Source organism: Carica papaya, chromosome 5 (genome assembly GCF_054855325.1).
Source record: "Carica papaya isolate Zhongbai chromosome 5, ASM5485532v1, whole genome shotgun sequence".
NCBI lineage: Eukaryota > Viridiplantae > Streptophyta > Magnoliopsida > Brassicales > Caricaceae > Carica > Carica papaya.
In genome coordinates this window covers 29,829,506-29,845,170 of record NC_142313.1, presented here as the reverse complement: position 1 = coordinate 29,845,170, position 15,665 = coordinate 29,829,506, and the positions used below count along the sequence as shown (strand labels likewise).

Here is a 15,665-nt window from a genome sequence, read left to right as displayed (position 1 = left end):
ATGGTCCTCAGGTTTATTCGCAAATGTGAGTCACAGCGCTGTAGCATTTTACTTGATATTAGAACGAGAACGGGAGGTGCAGTGCGCACGCACAAGGAAACAAATGACGAGAGGGGGAAGAAAGGGGAATGAGTTTATGTATTTGCATAGCAAAATTAAACAGGTGCGATCATACCAGCACTAATGCACCGGATCCCATCAGAACTCCGCAGTGAAGTGTGCTTGGGCGAGAGTAGTACTCGGATGTGTGACCTCTTGGGAAGTCCTCGTATCGCAACAATTTTTTTTCAGAGGGGTCGTTCGACGTTACGCGCGACTGGAACTAGGGTCCGCTGGTTTATACGCAAATGTGAGTCAAGAATCAGGGGCATTTTAATCGATATTAGAACGATAAGGAGAGGTGCAGTGTGAACGCACAAGGAAACAAATGATGGGAGGGGGGTAGGGAAGAAGGAGTGTATGTATTTTCAGCACGAAATTAAACAGGTGCGGTCACACCAGCACAAATGCACCGGATCCCATCAGAATTCCGCAGTTAAGTGTGCTTTGGCGAAAGTAGTACAATGATGGGTTGCCTCCTGGAAAGTTCTCGTGTTGCACCCATTTTCTTGTGAAGTCCTCCTGTTGCACCCATTTTTTTGCAGATGATTCTTTCGACGTTACGCACGACTTGAATTATGGTCCTCAGGTTTATTCGCAAATGTGAGTCAAGGCACTGTAGCATTTTACTTGATATTAGAACGAGAGCGGGAGGTGAAGTGCGCACGCACAAGGAAACAAATGACGGGAGAGGGAAGAAAGGGGAATGAGTTTATGTATTTGCAGCGCAAAATTAAACAGGTGCGATCATACCAGCACTAATGCACCGGATCCCATCAAAACTCCGTAATGAAGTGTGCATGGGCGAGATTAGTACTAGGATGGGTGACCTCCTGGGAAGTCCTCGTGTCGCACTAATCTTTTTTTTCAGACGGGTCGACCGACGTTACGCGCGACTGGAACTAGGGTCCACTGGTTTACACGCACATGTGAGTCAAGAAGCAGAGGCATTTTAATCGATATTAGAACGAGAAGGAGAGATGCAGAGTGCACGCACAAGAAAACAAATGACGGGAGGGGGGAGGGAAGAAGGAGTGTATGCATTTTCAGCACGAAATTAAACAGGTGCGGTCACACCAGCACAAATGCACCGGATCCCATCAGAACTCCGCAGTTAAGTGTGCTTTGGCGAAAGTAGTACAATGATGGGTTACCTCCTGGGAAGTTCTCGTGTTGCACCCATTTTTTTTTTTCAGATGTGCCGTTCGACGTTACGCGCGACTTGAATTATGGTCCGCAGATTTATTCGCAAATGTGAGTCACGGCGCCGTGGCCTTTTACTTGATATTTGAACGAGAACGAGAGGTGCAGTGCGCACGCACAAGGAAACAAATGACGGGGGGGGGGGGAAGAACGGAGAAGGAGTTTATGTATTTGTAGCGCGAAATTAAACAAGTGCGATTATACTAGCACTAATGCACCGGATCCCATCAGAACTCCGCAATTAAGTGTGCTTGGGCGAGAGTAGTACTCGGATGGGTGACCTCTTGGGAAGTGCTCGTGTCGTACTAATTTTTTTTTCAGACGGGTCGTTCGACGTTACGCGCGACAGCAACTAGGGTCCACTGGTTTATACGCAAATGTGCGTCAAGAAGCAGGGGCATTTTAATCGATATTAGAACGAGAAAGAGGGATGCAGAGTGCACACGCAAGGAAACAAATGATGGGAGGGGGGATGGAGGGAGAAAAAGTGTACGTATTTGCAGCGCAGAATGAAACATGAGCAATAATACCAGCACCAATGCAACGGATTCTATCAGAACTCTGCAAGTTAAGGGTGCTTGGGCGAGAGTAGCACTAGGATTGGTGACTTCCTGCGAAGTCCTTATATTTCACCCATTTTCTTAGGAAGTCCTCGTGTTGCACCCATTTTTTTGCAGATGATTCTTTCGACGATACGCGCGACTTGAATTATGGTCCTCAGGTTTATTCGCAAATGTGAGTCACGGTACCGTAGCATTTTACTTGATATTAGAACGAGCACGAGAGGTGCAGTGCGCACGCACAAGGAAACAAATGACGGGAGGGGGAAGAAAGGAGAAAGAGTTTATGTATTTGCAGCGCGGAATTAAACGGATGCGATCATACCAGCACTAATGCACCAGATCCCATCAGAACTCCGCAGTTAAGTGTGCTTGGGCGAGATTAGTACTCGAATGGGTGACCTCCTGGGAAGTCCTCGTGTCGCACCAATTTTTTTTCAGACGGGTCGTTCGACGTTACGCGCGACTGGAACTAGGGTCCGCTGGTTTATACACAAATGTGAGTCAAAAAGCAAGGCATTTTAATCGATATTAGAAGGAGAAGGAGAGGTGCAGTGTGAACGCACAAGGAAACAATTGATGGGAGGGGGAGGGAAGGAGAAGGAGTATATCTATTTTCAGCACGAAATGAAACAGGTACAATCATACCAACACTAATGCAATGGATTCTATCAGAACTCCGTAGGTAAGGGTGTTTGGGCGAGAGTAGCACTAGCATGGGTTACCTCCTGCGAAGTCCTTATATTTCACCCATTTTCTTGTGAAATCCTAGTGTCGCACCAATTTTTTTTCAGACGGGTTGTTCGACATTACGCGCGTCTGGAACTAGGGTCCGCTGGTTTATACGCAAATGTGAGTCAAGAAGCAGGGGCATTTTAATCGATATTAGAACGAGAACGAGAGGTGAAATGTGAACGCACAAGGAAACAAATGACGGGAGAGGGAAGAAAGGAGAAGGAGTGTATGTATTTGCAGCGCAAAATTAAACAGGTGCGATCATACCAGCACTAAAGCTCCGGATCCCATCAAAACTCTGCAGTTAAGTGTGCTTGGGCGAGAGTAGTACTCGGATGGGTGACCACCTGGGAAGCCCTCGTGTTGCACCTATATATTTTCGGATGGGTTGTTCGACGTTACGCGCGAATGGAATTATAAACCGCTGGTTAATTTGCAAAGGTGAATCACGGTGCCGGGGCATATTTCTTGATATTAGAACGAGAAAGAGAGATACAGAGTGCACGCACAAGGAAACAAATGACGGGAGGGGGGATGGAAGGAGACAGAGTGTATGTATTTGCAGTGCAGAATGATACATGAGGGATCATGCCAGCATTAATGCAACGGATTCTACCAGAACTCCGCAGTTAAGGGTGCTTGGGCGAGAAAAGTACTCGGATGGGTGACCTCCTGCGAAGTCCTTATATTTCACCCATTTTCTTGGGAGGTCCTCGTGTTGCACCCATCTTTTTGCAGATGATTCTTTCGACGTTACGCGCGACTTGATTTATAGTCCGCAGGTTTATTCGCAAATGTGAGTCACGGCGTCGTGGCATTTTACTTGATATTAGAACGAGAACGGGAGGTGCAGTCCGCACGCAAAAGGAAACAAATGACGGGAGGAGGAAGAAAAGAGAATGAGTGTATGTATTTGAAGCGCAAAATTAAACAAGTGGAATCATACCAGCACTAATGCACTTGATCCCATCAGAACTCTGCAGTTAAGTGTGCTTGGGCGAGAGTAGTACTCGGATGCATGACCTCTTGGGAAGTCCTCGTATCGCAACAATTTTTTTTCAGATATGTCGTTCGACGTTACGCGCTACTGGAACTATGGTCTGCTGGTTTATACGCAAATGTGAGTCAAGAATCAGGGGGATTTTAATCGATATTAGAACGAGAAGGAGAGGTGCAGTGTGAACACACAAGGAAACAAATGATGGGAGGGGGGAGGGAAGGAGTGTATGTATTTTCAGCACGAAATTAAACAGGTGCGGTCACACCAGCACAAATGCACCGGATCCCATCAGAACTCCGCAGTTAAGTGTGCTTTGGCGAAAGTAGTACAATGATGGGGTACCTCCTGGGAGGTTCTCGTGTTGCACCCATTTTCTTTTTTTCAGATGTGTCGTTCGACGTTACGCGCGACTTTAATTATGGTCCGCAGATTTATTCGCAAATGTGAGTCACGGCGCCGTGGCATTTTACCTGATATTTGAACGAGAACGAGAGGTGCAGTGCGCACGCACAAGGAAACAAATGACGGGAGGGGGAAGAAAGGAGAAGGAGTTTATGTATTTGCAGCGCGAAATTAAACTGGTGCGATCATACCATCACTAATGCACCGGATCCCATCAGAACTCCGTAGTTAAGTGTGCTTGGGCGAGAGTAGTACTCGGATTGGAGACCTCGTGGGAAGTCCTCGTGTCGCACTAATTATTTTTTCAGACGGGTCGTTCGACGTTAGGCGCGACTGGAACTAGGGTCCACTGGTTTATACGCAAATGTGAATCAAGAAGAAGGGGCATTTTAATCGATATTAGAATGAGAAAGAGAGATGCAGAGTGCACGCAGAAAGAAACAAATGACGGGAGGGGGAAGAAAAGAGAAGGAGTGTATGTATTTGCAGCTCGAAACTAAACTGGTGCGATCATACCAACACTAAAGACCTGGATCCCTTCAGAACTCCGTAGTTAAGTGTGCTTGGGCGAGAGTAGTACTCGGATGGTTGACCTCCTGGGAAGTCCTCGTGTCGCACCAATTGTTTTTCACACGGGTCGTTCGACGTTACGCGCGACTGGAACTAGGGTCCGCTGGTTTATACGCAAATGTGAGTCAAAAAGTAGGGGCATTTTAATCGATATTAGAACGAGAAGGAGAGGTGCAGTGTGAACGCACAAGGAAACAATTGATGGGAGGGGGAGGGAAGGAGAAGGATTGTTTGCATTTTCAGCACGAAATGAAACAGGTGCGATCATACCAGCACTAATGCAACGGATTCTATCAGAACTCCGTAGGTAAGGGTGCTTGAGCGAGAGTAGTACTAGCATGGGTTACCTCCTGCGAAGTCCTTATATTTCACCCATTTTCTTGTGAAGTCCTCGTGTCGCACCAATTTTTTTTCAGACGGGTCGTTCGACGTTACGCAAGTCTGGAACTTGGGTCCGCTGGTTTATACGCAAATGTGAGTCAAGAAGCAGGGGCATTTTAATCGATATTAGAACGAGAATGAGAGGTGAAGTGTGAACGCACAAGGAAACAAATGACGGGAGGGGGAAGAAAGGAGAAGGAGTGTATGTATTTGCAGTGCGAAACTAAACAGGTGCGATCATACCAGCACTAAAGCCCCAGGTCCCATCAGAACTCCGCAGTTAAGTGTGCTTGGCGAGATTAGTACTCGGATTGTTGACCTACTGGGAAGTCCTCGTGTCGAACCAATTTTTTTTCAGACGGGTCGTTCGACGTTACGAGCGTCTGGAACTAGGGTCCGCTGGTTTATACGCAAATGTGAGTCAAGAAGCAGGGGCATTTCAATCGATATTAGAACGAGAATGAAAGGTGAAGTGTAAACGCACAAGGAAACAAATGACGGGAGGGGAAGAAAAGAGAAGGAGTGTATGTATTTGCAGCGCGAAATTAAACAGGTGCTATCATACCAGCACTAAAGCTCCGGATCCCATCAGAACTCCGCAGTTAAGTGTGCTTGGGCGAGAGTAGTACTCGGATGGGTGACCACCTGGTAAGCCCTCGTGTTGCACCTATTTTTTTTCGGATGGGTTGTTCGACGTTACGCGCGAATGGAATTATAAACTGCTGGTTCATTTGCAAAGGTGAGTCACGGTGCCGGGGCATATTACTTGATATTAGAACGAGAAAGAGAGATGCAGAACGCACGCACAAAGAAACATATGACGGGAGGGGGAAGAAAGGAGAAGGAGTTTATGTATTTGCAGCGCGGAATTAAACGCATGCGATCATACCACCACTAATGCACCGGATCCCATCATAACTCCGCATTTAAGTGTGCTTGGGCGAGAGTAGTACTCAGATGGGTGACCTCTTGGGAAGTCCTCGTGTCGCACCAATTTTTTTTCAGACGGGTCGTTTGACGTTACGCGCGACTGGAACTGGGGTCCGCTGGTTTATACGCAAATGTGAGTCAAGAAGCAGGGGCATTTTAATCGATATTAGAACGAGAAGGAGAGGTGCAGTGTGAACGCACAAGGAAACAATTGATGGAAGGGGGAGGGAAGGAGAAGGAGTATATGTATTTTCAGCACGAAATGAAACAGGTGCGATCATACCAGCACTAATGCAACGGATTCTATCAGAACTCCGTAGGTAAGGGTGCTTGGGTGAGAGTAGTACTAGCATGGGTTACCTCCTGCGAAGTCCTTATATTTCACCCATTTTCTTGTGAAGTCCTCGTGTTGCACCCATTTTTTTGCAGATGATTCTTTCGACGTTACGCGCGACTTGAATTATGGTCCTCAGGTTTATTCGCAAATGTGAGTCACGACGCTGTAGAATTTTACTTGATATTAGAACGAGAACGGGAGGTGCAGTGCGCACGCACAAGGAAACAAATGACGGGAGGGGGAAGAAAGGGGAATGAGTTTATGTATTTGCAGCACGAAATTAAACAGGTGCGATCATACCAGCACTAATGCACCGGATCCCATCAGAACTCCGCAGTTATGTGTGCTCAAGCGAGATTAGTGCTCGGATGGGTGACCTCCTGCGAAGTCCTTATATTTCACCCATTTTCTTGGGAGGTCATCGTGTTGCACCCATCTTTTTGCAGATGATTCTTTCGACGTTACGCGCGACTTGATTTATGGTCCGTAGGTTTATTCGCAAATGTGAGTCACGGCACCGTGGTATTTTACTTGATATTAGAACGAGTACGGGAGGTGCAGTGCGCACCCACAAGGAAACAAATGACGGGAGGAGGAAGAAAAGAGAATGAGTGTATGTATTTGAAGCGCAAAATTAAACAAGTGGGATCATACCAGCACTAATGCACTGGATCCCATCAGAACTCTGCAGTTTAGTGTGCTTGGGCGAGAGTAGTGCTCGGATGGGTGACCTCTTGGGAAGTCCTCGTATCGCAACAATTTTTTTTCAGATGGGTCATTCGACGTTACGCGCGACTGGAACTATGGTCCACTGGTTTATACGCAAATGTGAGTCAAGAAAAAGGGGCATTTTAATCGATTTTAGAACGAGAAAAAGAGGTGCAGTGTGAACGCACAAGGAAAAAAATGATGGGAGGGGGGAGGGAAGAAGGAGTGTATGTATTTTCAGCACAAAATTAAACAGGTGCGGTCACACCAGCACAAATGTACCGGATCCCTTCAGAACTCCACAGTTAAGTGTGCTTTGGCGAAAGTAGTACAATGATGGGTTACCTCCTGGAAAGTTCTCGTGTTGCACCCATTTTCTTTTTTTCAGATGTGCCGTTCGACGTTACGCGCTACTTTAATTATGGTCCGCAGATTTATTCGCAAATGTGAGTCACGGCGCCGTTGCATTTTACTTGATATTTGAACGAGAACGGGAGGTGCAGTGCAGACGCACAAGGAAAAAATGACGGGATGAGGAAGAAAAGAGAAGAAGTGTATGTATTTGAAGCGCAAAATTAAACTAGTGGCATCATACCAGCACTAATGCATTGGATCCCATCAGAATTCTGCAGTTAAGTGTGCTTGGGCGAGAGTAGTAGTCGGATGGGTGACCTCTTGGGAAGTCCTCGTATCGCAACAACTTTTTTTCAGATGGGTCGTTCGACATTACGCGCGACTAGAACTATGGTCTGCTGGTTTATACGCAAATGTGAGTCAAGAATTAGGGGCATTTTAATCGATATTAGAACGAGAAGGAGAGGTGCAGTGTGAACGCACAAGGAAAAAAATGATGGGAGGGGGGAGGGAAGAAGGAGTGTATGTATTTTCAGAATGAAATTAAACAGATGCGGTCACACCAGCATAAATGCACCGGATCCCATCAGAACTCCGCGGTTAAGTGTGCTTTGGCGAAAGTAGTACAATGATGGGTTACCTCATGGGAAGTTCTCGCATTGCACCCATTTTTTTTTTTTCAGATGTGCCGTTCGACGTTACGCGCGACTTCAATTATGGTCCGCAGATTTATTCGCAAATGTGAGTCACGGCGCCGTGGCATTTTACTTGATATTTGAACAAGAACGAGAGGTGCAGTGCGCACGCACAAGGAAACAAATGATGGGAGGGGGAAGAAAGGGGAATGAGTTTATGTATTTGCAGCGCGAAATTAAACAGGTGCGATCATACCAGCACTAATGCACCAGATCCCATCAGAACTCTGCAGTTAACTGTGCTTGGGCGAGATTAGTACTCGGATGGGTGACCTCCTGAGAAGTCCTCGTGTCGCACCAATTTTTTTTCAGACGGGTCGTTTGACGTTACGCGCATTTGGAACTAGGGTCCGCTGGTTTATACGCAAATGTGAGTCAAGAAGCAGGGGCATTTTAATCGATATTAGAACGAGAATAAGAGGTGAAGTGTGAACGCACAAGGAAACAAATGACGGGAGGGGGAAGAAAGGAGAAGGAGTGTATGTATTTGCAGCGCGAAATTAAACAGGTTCGATCATACCAGCACTAATGCAACGGATTCTATCAGAACTCCGCAGTTAAGTGTGCTTGGGCGAGAGTAGCACTCGGATATGTGACCACTTGGGAAGCCCTCGTGTTGCACCTATTTTTTTTCGGATGGGTTGTTTGACATTACGCGCGAATAGAATTATAAACCGCTGGTTCATTTGCAAAGGTGAGTCACGGTGCCGGGGCATATTACTTGATATTAAAACGAGAAAGAGAGATGCAGAGTGCACGCACAAGGAAACAAATGACGGGAGGGGGGATGGGAGGAGAAAGAGTGTATCTATTTGCAGTGCAGAATGAAACATGAGGGATCATACCAGCACTAATGCAACGGATTCTATCAAAACTCTGCAGTTAAGGGTGCTTGGGCGAGAAATGTACTCGGATGGGTGACCTCCTGCGAAGTCCTTATATTTCACCCATTTTCTTGGGAGGTTCTCGTGTTGCACCCATCTTTTTGCAGATGATTCTTTCGACGTTACGCGCGACTTGATTTATGGTCTACAGGTTTATTCGCAAATGTGAGTCACGGCGCCGTGGCATTTTACTTGATATTAGAATGAGTACGAGAGGTGCAGTGCGTACGCACAAGGAAACAAATGACGGGAGGAAGAACAAAAGAGAAGGAGTGTATGTATTTGAAGCGCAAAATTAAACAAGTGGCATCATACCAGCACAAATGCAACAGATTCTATCAGAACTCCGTAGGTAAGGATGCTTGGGCGACAGTAGTACTACCATGGGTTACCTCCTGCGAAGTCCTTATATTTCACCAATTTTCTTGTGAAGTCCTCGTGTTGCACCCATTTTTTTGCAGATGATTCTTTCGACGTTACGCACGACTTGAATTATGGTCCTCAGGTTTATTCGCAAATGTGAGTCACGGCGCTGTAACATTTTACTTGATATTAGAACGAGAACGGGAGGTGCAGTGCGCACGCACAAGGAAAAAAATTACAGGAGGGGGAAGAAAGGAGAATGAGTTTATCTATTTGCAGCGCAAAATTAAACAAGTGCGATCATACCAACACTAATGCACCGGATCCCATCAGAACTCCGCCATGAAGTGTGCTTGGGCGAGATTAGTACTCGGATGGGTGACCTCATCGGAAGTCCTCGTGTCGCACCAATTTTTTTTCAGACGGGTCGTTCAACGTTACGCGCGTCTGGAACTAGGGTCCGCTGGTTTATACGCAAATGTGAGTCAAGAAGCAGGGGCATTTTAATCGATATTAGAACGAGAATGAGATGTGTAGTGTGAACGCACAAGGAAACAAATGATGGGAGGGGGGGAGGGAAGAAGGAGTGTATGTATTTTCAGCACGAAATTAAACAGGTGCGGTCACACCAGCACAAATGCACCGGATCCCATCAGAACTACGCAGTTAAGTGTGCTTTGGCGAAAGTAGTACAATGATGGGTTACCTCCTAGGAAGTTCTCGTGTTGCACCCATTTTCTTTTTTTCAGATGTGCCGTTCGACGTTACGCGCGACTTTAATTATGGTCCGCAGATTTATTCACAAATGTGAGTCACGACGCCGTGGCATTTTACTTGATATTTGAACGAGAACGAGAGGTACAGTGCGCACGCACAAGGAAACAAATGACGGGAGGGGGAAAAAAGGAGAAGGAGTTTATGTATTTGCAGCGCGAAATTAAACGGGTGCGATCATACCGGCACTAATGCACCGGATCCCATCAGAACTCCGCAGTTAAGTTTGCTTGTGCGAGAGTAGTACTCGGATGGGTGACCTCCTGGGAAGTCCTCGTATCGCACCAATTTTTTTTCAGACGGGTCGTTCGACGCTACGCGCGACTGAAACTAGGGTCCGCTGGTTTATACGCAAATGTGAGTCAAGAAGCAGGGGCATTTTAATCGATATTAGAACGAGAAGGAGAGGTGCAGTGTGAACGCACAAGGAAACAATTGATGAGAGGGGGAGGGAAGGAGAAGGAGTGTATGTATTTTCAGCGCGAAATGAAACAGGTGCGATCATACCACACTAATGCAATGGATTCTATCAGAACTCCGTAGGTAAGGGTGCTTGGGCGAGAGTAGTACTAGCATGGGTTACCTCCTGCGAAGTCCTTATATTTCACCCATTTTCTTGTTCTCGTGTTGCACCCATTTTTTTGCAGATGATTCTTTCGACGTTACGCGCGACTTGATTTATGGTCCTAAGGTTTATTCGCAAATGTGAGTCACGGCGCAGTAGCATTTTACTTGATATTAGAACGAGAACGGGAGGTACAGTGCGCACGCACAAGGAAACAAATGACGGGAGGGGGAAGAAAGGGGAATGAGTTTATGTATTTGCAGCACGAAATTAAACAAGTGCGATCATACCAGCACTAATGCACCGGATCCCATCAGAACTCCGCAGTTAAGTGTGCTTGGGCGATATTAGTACTCGGATGGGTGACCTCCTGGCAAGTCCTCGTGTCGCACCAATTTTTTTTCAGACGGGTCGTTCGACGTTACGCGCATCTGGAACTACGGTCCGCTGGTTTATACGCAAATGTGAGTCAAGAAGCAGAGGCATTTTAATCGATATTAGAACGAGAAGGAGAGATGAAGTGTGAACGCACAAGGAAACAAATGACGAAGGGGGAAGAAAGGAGGAGTGTATGTATTTAAAGCGCGGAATTAAACAGGTGCGATCATACCAGCACTAAAGCCCCGGATCCCATCAGAACTCCGCAGTTAGGTGTGCTTGGGCGAGAGTAGTACTCGGATGGGTGACCACTTGGGAAGCCCTCGTGTTGCACCTTTTTTTTCTCGGATGGGTTGTTCGACGTTACGCGCGAATGGAATTATAAACCGCTGGTTGATTTGCAAAGGTGAGTCACGGTGCCGGGGCATATTACTTGATATTAGAACGAGAAAGAGAGATGCAGAGTGCTCGCACAAGGAAACAAATGACGGGAGGGGGGATGGGAGGAGAAAGAGTGTATGTATTTGCAGTGTAGAATGAAACATGAGGGATCATACCAGCACTAATGCAACGGATTCTATCAGAACTCCGCAGTTAAGGGTGATTGGGCGAGAAAAGTACTCGGATGGGTGATCTCCTGCGAAGTCCTTATATTTCACCCATTTTCTAGGGAGGTCCTCGTGTTGCACCCATCTTTTTGAAGATGATTCTTTCGACGTTACGCGCGACTTGATTTATGGTCCGCAGGTTTATTCGCAAATGTGAGTCACGACGCCGTGACATTTTACTTGATATTAGAACGAGTACGGGAGGTGCAGTTTGCACGCACAAGGAAACAAATGATGGGAGGAGGAAGAAAAGAGAAGGAGTGTATGTATTTGAAGCGCAAAATTAAACAAGTGGCATCATACCAGCACTAATGCACTAGATCCCATCAGAACTCTGCAGTTAAGTGTGCTTGGGCGAGAGTAGTACTTGGATGGGTGACCTCTTGGGAAGTCCTCGTATCGCAACAATTTTTTTTTCAGATGGGTCGTTTGACGTTACGCGCGACTGGAACTATGTTCCGCTGGTTTATACGCAAATGTGAGTCAAGAATCAGAGGCATTTTAATCGATATTCGAACGAGAAGGAGAGGTGCAGTGTGAACGCACAAGGAAACAAATGATGAGAGGGGGGGAGGGAAGAAGGAGTGTATGTATTTTCAGCTCGAAATTAAACAGGTGCGGTCACACCAGCACAAATGCACCGGATCCCATCAGAACTACGCAGTTAAGTGTGCTTTGGCGAAAGTAGTACAATGATGGGTTACCTCCAGGGAAGTTCTCGTGTTGCACCCATTTTCTTTTTTCAGATGTGCCGTTCGACGTTACGCGCGACTTTAATTATGGTCCGCAGATTTATTCACAAATGTGAGTCACGGTGCCGTGGCATTTTACTTGATATTTGAACGAGAACGAGAGGTGCAGTGCGCACGCAGAAGGAGACAAATGACGGGAGGGAGAAGAAAGGAGAATGAGTGTATGTATTTGGAGCGCGAATTTAAACAGGTGCGATCATACCAGCACTACAGTCCCGGATCCCATCAGAACTCCGCAGCTAAGTGTGCTTGGGTGAGAGTAGTACTCGGATCGGTGACCACCTGGGAAGCCCTCGTGTTGCACCTATTTTTTTTCGGATGGGTTGTTCGACGTTACGGGCGAATGGAATTATAAACCGCTGGTTCATTTTCAAAGGTGAGTCACGGTGCCGGGGCATATTACTTGATATTAGAACGAGAAAGAGAGATGCAGAGTGCACGCACAAGGAAACAAATGACAGGAGGGGGAATGGGAGGAGAAAGAGTGTATGTATTTGCAGTGCAGAATGAAACATGAGGGATCATACCAGCACTAATGCAACGGATTCTATCAGAACTCCGCAGTTAAGGGTGCTTGGGCGAGCAAACTACTCGGATGGGTGACCTCCTGCGAAGTCCTTATATTTCACCCATTTTCTTGGGAGATCCTCGTGTTGCACCCATCTTTTTGCAGATGATTCTTTCGACGTTACGGGCGACTTGATTTATGGTCCGCAGGTTTATTCGCAAATGTGAGTCACGGCGCCGTGGCATTTTACTTGATATTAGAAGGAGTACGGGAGGTGCAGTGCGCACGCACAAGGAAACAAATGACGGGAGGAGGAAGAAAAGAGAAAGAGTGTATGCATTTGAAGCGCAAAATTAAACAAGTGGCATCATACCAGCACTAATGCACTGGATCCCATCAGAACTCTGCAGTTCAGAGTGCTTGGGCGAGAGTAGTACTCGGATGAGTGACCTCTTGGGAAGTCCTCGTATCGCAACAATTTTTGTTCAGATGGGTCGTTCGACGTTACGCGCGACTGGAACTATGGTCCGCTGGTTTATACGCAAATGTGAGTCAAGAATCATGGGCATTTTAATCGATATTAGAACGAGAAAGAGAGGTGCAGTGTGAATGCACAAGGAAACAAATGAAGGGAAGGGGGGAGGGAAGAAGGAGTGTATGTATTTTCAGCACAAAATTAAACAGGTGCGGTCACACCAGCACAAATGCACCGGATCCCATTAGAACTCCGCAGTTAAGTGTTCTTTGGCGAAAGTAGTACAATGATGGGTTACCTCCTGGGAAGTTCTCATATTGTACCCATTTTTTTTTTTCAGATGTGCCGTTCGACGTTACGCGCAACTTGAATTATGGTCCTCAGGTTTATTCGCAAATGTGAGTCACGGTGCCGTGGCATTTTACTTGATAGTAGAACGAGAACGGGAGGTGCAGTGCGCACGCACAGGGAAACAAATGACAGGAGGGGGAAGAAAGGGGAATGAGTTTATGTATTTGCAGCGCGAAATTAAACAAGTGCGATCATACCGGCACTAATACACCGGATCCCATCAGAACTCCGCACTGAAGTGTGCTTGGGCGAGATTAGTACTCGGATGGGTGACCTCCTGGGAAGTCCTCGTGTTGCACCAATTTTTTTTCAGACGGGTCATTCGACGTTGCGCGTGTCTAGAACTAGGGTCCGCTGGTTTATACGCAAATGTGAGTCAAGAAGCAGGGGCATTTTAATTGATATTAGAACGAGAATGAGAGGTGAAGTGTGAACGCACAAGGAAACAAATGACAGGCGAGGGAAGAAAGGAGGAGTGTATGTATTTGCAGCGCGAAATTAAACAGGTTCGATCATACCAGCACTAAAGCCCCGGATCCCATCAGAACTCCGCAGTTAAGTGTGCTTGGGCGAGAGTAGTACTCAGATGGGTGACAACTTGGGAAGCCCTCGTGTTGCACCTATTTTTTTTCGGATGGGGTGTTCGACGTTACGCGCGAATGGAATTATAAACCGCTGGTTCATTTGCAAAGGTGAGTCACGGTGCCGGGGCATATTACTTGATATTAGAACGAGAAAGAGAGATGCAGAGTGCACGCACAAGGAAACAAATGACGGGAGCAGGGATGGGAGGAGAAAGAGTGTATGTATTTGCAGTGCAGAATGAAACATGATGGATCATACCAGCACTAATGCAACGGATTCTATCAGAACTTCGCAGTTAAGGGTACTTAGGCGAGAAAAGTACTCGGATGGGTGACCTCCTGCGAAGTCCTTAAATTTCACCCATTTTCTTGGGAGGTCCTCATGTTGCACCCATCTTTTTGCAGATGATTCTTTCGACGTTACGCGCGACTTGATTTACGGTCCGCAGGTTTATTCGCAAATGTTAGTCATGGCGTCGTGGCATTTTACTTGATATTAGAACGAGTACGGGAGGTGCAGTGCGCACGCACAAGGAAACAAATGACGGGAGGAGGAAGAAAAGATAAGGAGTGTATGTATTTGAAGCGCAAAATTAAACAAGTGGCATCATACCAGCACTAATGCACTGGATCCCATTAGAACTTTGCAGTTAAGTGTGCTTTGGCGAGAGTAGTACTCGGATGGGTGACCTCTTGGGAAGTGCTCGTATCGCAACAATTTTTTTTCAGATGGGTCGTTCGACGTTACGCGCGACTGGAACTATGGTCCGCTGGTTTATACGCAAATGTGAGTCCTTGTGTTGCTCCAATTTTTTTTATGACGGGTCGTTCGACATTACGCGCGACTGGAACTATTGTCCGCTGGTTTATACGCAAATGTGGGTCAAGAATCAGGGGTGTTTTAATCGATATTAGAACGAGAAGGAGAGGTGCAATGTGAACGCACAAGGAAACAAATGATGGGAGGGGGGGAGGGAAGAAGGAGTGTATGTATTTTCAGCATGAAATTAAATAGGTGCGGTCATACCAACACTAATGCATCGGATTCTATCAGAACTCCGTAGGTAAGGGTGCTTGGGCGAGAGTAGTGCTAGCATGGGTTACCTCCTGCGAAGTCCTTATATTTCACCCATTTTCTTGTGAAGTCCTTGTGTTGCACCCATTTTTTTGCAGATGATTCTTTCGACGTTACGCGCGACTTGAATTATGGTTCTCAGGTTTATTCGCAAATGTGAGTCACGGCGCTGTAGCATTTTACTTGATATTAGAACGAGAACGGGAGGTGCAGTACGCATGCACAAGGAAACAAATGACGGGAGGGGGAAGAAAGGGGAATGAGTTTATGTATTTGCAACGCAAAATTAAACAGGTGCGATCATACCAGCACTAATGCACCGGATCCCATCAGAACTCCGCAGTGAAGTGTACTTGGGCGAGATTAGTATTCGG

General features: G+C 46.6%; 2 non-coding genes and 28 pseudogenes across 2 annotated transcripts; all 30 read left to right on the top strand.

Moving 5' to 3' along the window:
• Positions 1 to 161: 161 nt before the first annotated feature.
• LOC148261665 (5S ribosomal RNA) lies at positions 162 to 280 on the top strand (annotated as a pseudogene).
• Positions 281 to 484: 204 nt separating this feature from the next.
• Positions 485 to 603, top strand: LOC148261664 (5S ribosomal RNA; annotated as a pseudogene).
• A 235-nt stretch (positions 604 to 838) lies between these two features.
• Positions 839 to 957, top strand: LOC148261663 (5S ribosomal RNA; annotated as a pseudogene).
• Positions 958 to 1,162: 205 nt separating this feature from the next.
• LOC148261662 (5S ribosomal RNA) lies at positions 1,163 to 1,281 on the top strand (annotated as a pseudogene).
• A 211-nt stretch (positions 1,282 to 1,492) lies between these two features.
• LOC148261661 (5S ribosomal RNA) lies at positions 1,493 to 1,611 on the top strand (annotated as a pseudogene).
• A 562-nt stretch (positions 1,612 to 2,173) lies between these two features.
• LOC148261660 (5S ribosomal RNA) lies at positions 2,174 to 2,292 on the top strand (annotated as a pseudogene).
• Positions 2,293 to 2,850: 558 nt separating this feature from the next.
• Positions 2,851 to 2,969, top strand: LOC148261659 (5S ribosomal RNA; annotated as a pseudogene).
• An 879-nt stretch (positions 2,970 to 3,848) lies between these two features.
• Positions 3,849 to 3,967, top strand: LOC148261658 (5S ribosomal RNA; annotated as a pseudogene).
• Positions 3,968 to 4,176: 209 nt separating this feature from the next.
• LOC148261657 (5S ribosomal RNA) lies at positions 4,177 to 4,295 on the top strand (annotated as a pseudogene).
• A 206-nt stretch (positions 4,296 to 4,501) lies between these two features.
• Positions 4,502 to 4,620, top strand: LOC148261656 (5S ribosomal RNA; annotated as a pseudogene).
• Positions 4,621 to 5,501: 881 nt separating this feature from the next.
• LOC148261655 (5S ribosomal RNA) lies at positions 5,502 to 5,620 on the top strand (annotated as a pseudogene).
• Positions 5,621 to 5,825: 205 nt separating this feature from the next.
• Positions 5,826 to 5,944, top strand: LOC148261654 (5S ribosomal RNA; annotated as a pseudogene).
• Positions 5,945 to 6,149: 205 nt separating this feature from the next.
• LOC148261653 (5S ribosomal RNA) lies at positions 6,150 to 6,268 on the top strand (annotated as a pseudogene).
• A 589-nt stretch (positions 6,269 to 6,857) lies between these two features.
• Positions 6,858 to 6,976, top strand: LOC148261652 (5S ribosomal RNA; annotated as a pseudogene).
• A 203-nt stretch (positions 6,977 to 7,179) lies between these two features.
• Positions 7,180 to 7,298, top strand: LOC148261651 (5S ribosomal RNA; annotated as a pseudogene).
• Positions 7,299 to 7,507: 209 nt separating this feature from the next.
• On the top strand, positions 7,508 to 7,625 carry LOC148261650 (5S ribosomal RNA; annotated as a pseudogene).
• A 203-nt stretch (positions 7,626 to 7,828) lies between these two features.
• LOC148261649 (5S ribosomal RNA) lies at positions 7,829 to 7,947 on the top strand (annotated as a pseudogene).
• A 209-nt stretch (positions 7,948 to 8,156) lies between these two features.
• LOC148261648 (5S ribosomal RNA) lies at positions 8,157 to 8,275 on the top strand. The gene has a single exon (XR_015820037.1). It is a non-coding gene; the product is annotated as a 5S ribosomal RNA (ribosomal RNA).
• A 1,238-nt stretch (positions 8,276 to 9,513) lies between these two features.
• Positions 9,514 to 9,632, top strand: LOC148261647 (5S ribosomal RNA; annotated as a pseudogene).
• A 204-nt stretch (positions 9,633 to 9,836) lies between these two features.
• On the top strand, positions 9,837 to 9,955 carry LOC148261646 (5S ribosomal RNA; annotated as a pseudogene).
• A 209-nt stretch (positions 9,956 to 10,164) lies between these two features.
• On the top strand, positions 10,165 to 10,283 carry LOC148261645 (5S ribosomal RNA; annotated as a pseudogene).
• Positions 10,284 to 10,836: 553 nt separating this feature from the next.
• On the top strand, positions 10,837 to 10,955 carry LOC148261644 (5S ribosomal RNA; annotated as a pseudogene).
• A 201-nt stretch (positions 10,956 to 11,156) lies between these two features.
• On the top strand, positions 11,157 to 11,275 carry LOC148261643 (5S ribosomal RNA). Its single transcript, XR_015819938.1, has one exon. It is a non-coding gene; the product is annotated as a 5S ribosomal RNA (ribosomal RNA).
• A 561-nt stretch (positions 11,276 to 11,836) lies between these two features.
• On the top strand, positions 11,837 to 11,954 carry LOC148261642 (5S ribosomal RNA; annotated as a pseudogene).
• A 205-nt stretch (positions 11,955 to 12,159) lies between these two features.
• Positions 12,160 to 12,278, top strand: LOC148261641 (5S ribosomal RNA; annotated as a pseudogene).
• Positions 12,279 to 12,486: 208 nt separating this feature from the next.
• On the top strand, positions 12,487 to 12,605 carry LOC148261640 (5S ribosomal RNA; annotated as a pseudogene).
• A 561-nt stretch (positions 12,606 to 13,166) lies between these two features.
• LOC148261639 (5S ribosomal RNA) lies at positions 13,167 to 13,284 on the top strand (annotated as a pseudogene).
• Positions 13,285 to 13,488: 204 nt separating this feature from the next.
• LOC148261638 (5S ribosomal RNA) lies at positions 13,489 to 13,607 on the top strand (annotated as a pseudogene).
• Positions 13,608 to 13,815: 208 nt separating this feature from the next.
• LOC148261637 (5S ribosomal RNA) lies at positions 13,816 to 13,934 on the top strand (annotated as a pseudogene).
• A 202-nt stretch (positions 13,935 to 14,136) lies between these two features.
• On the top strand, positions 14,137 to 14,255 carry LOC148261636 (5S ribosomal RNA; annotated as a pseudogene).
• The last annotated feature ends 1,410 nt before the right edge of the window (positions 14,256 to 15,665 follow it).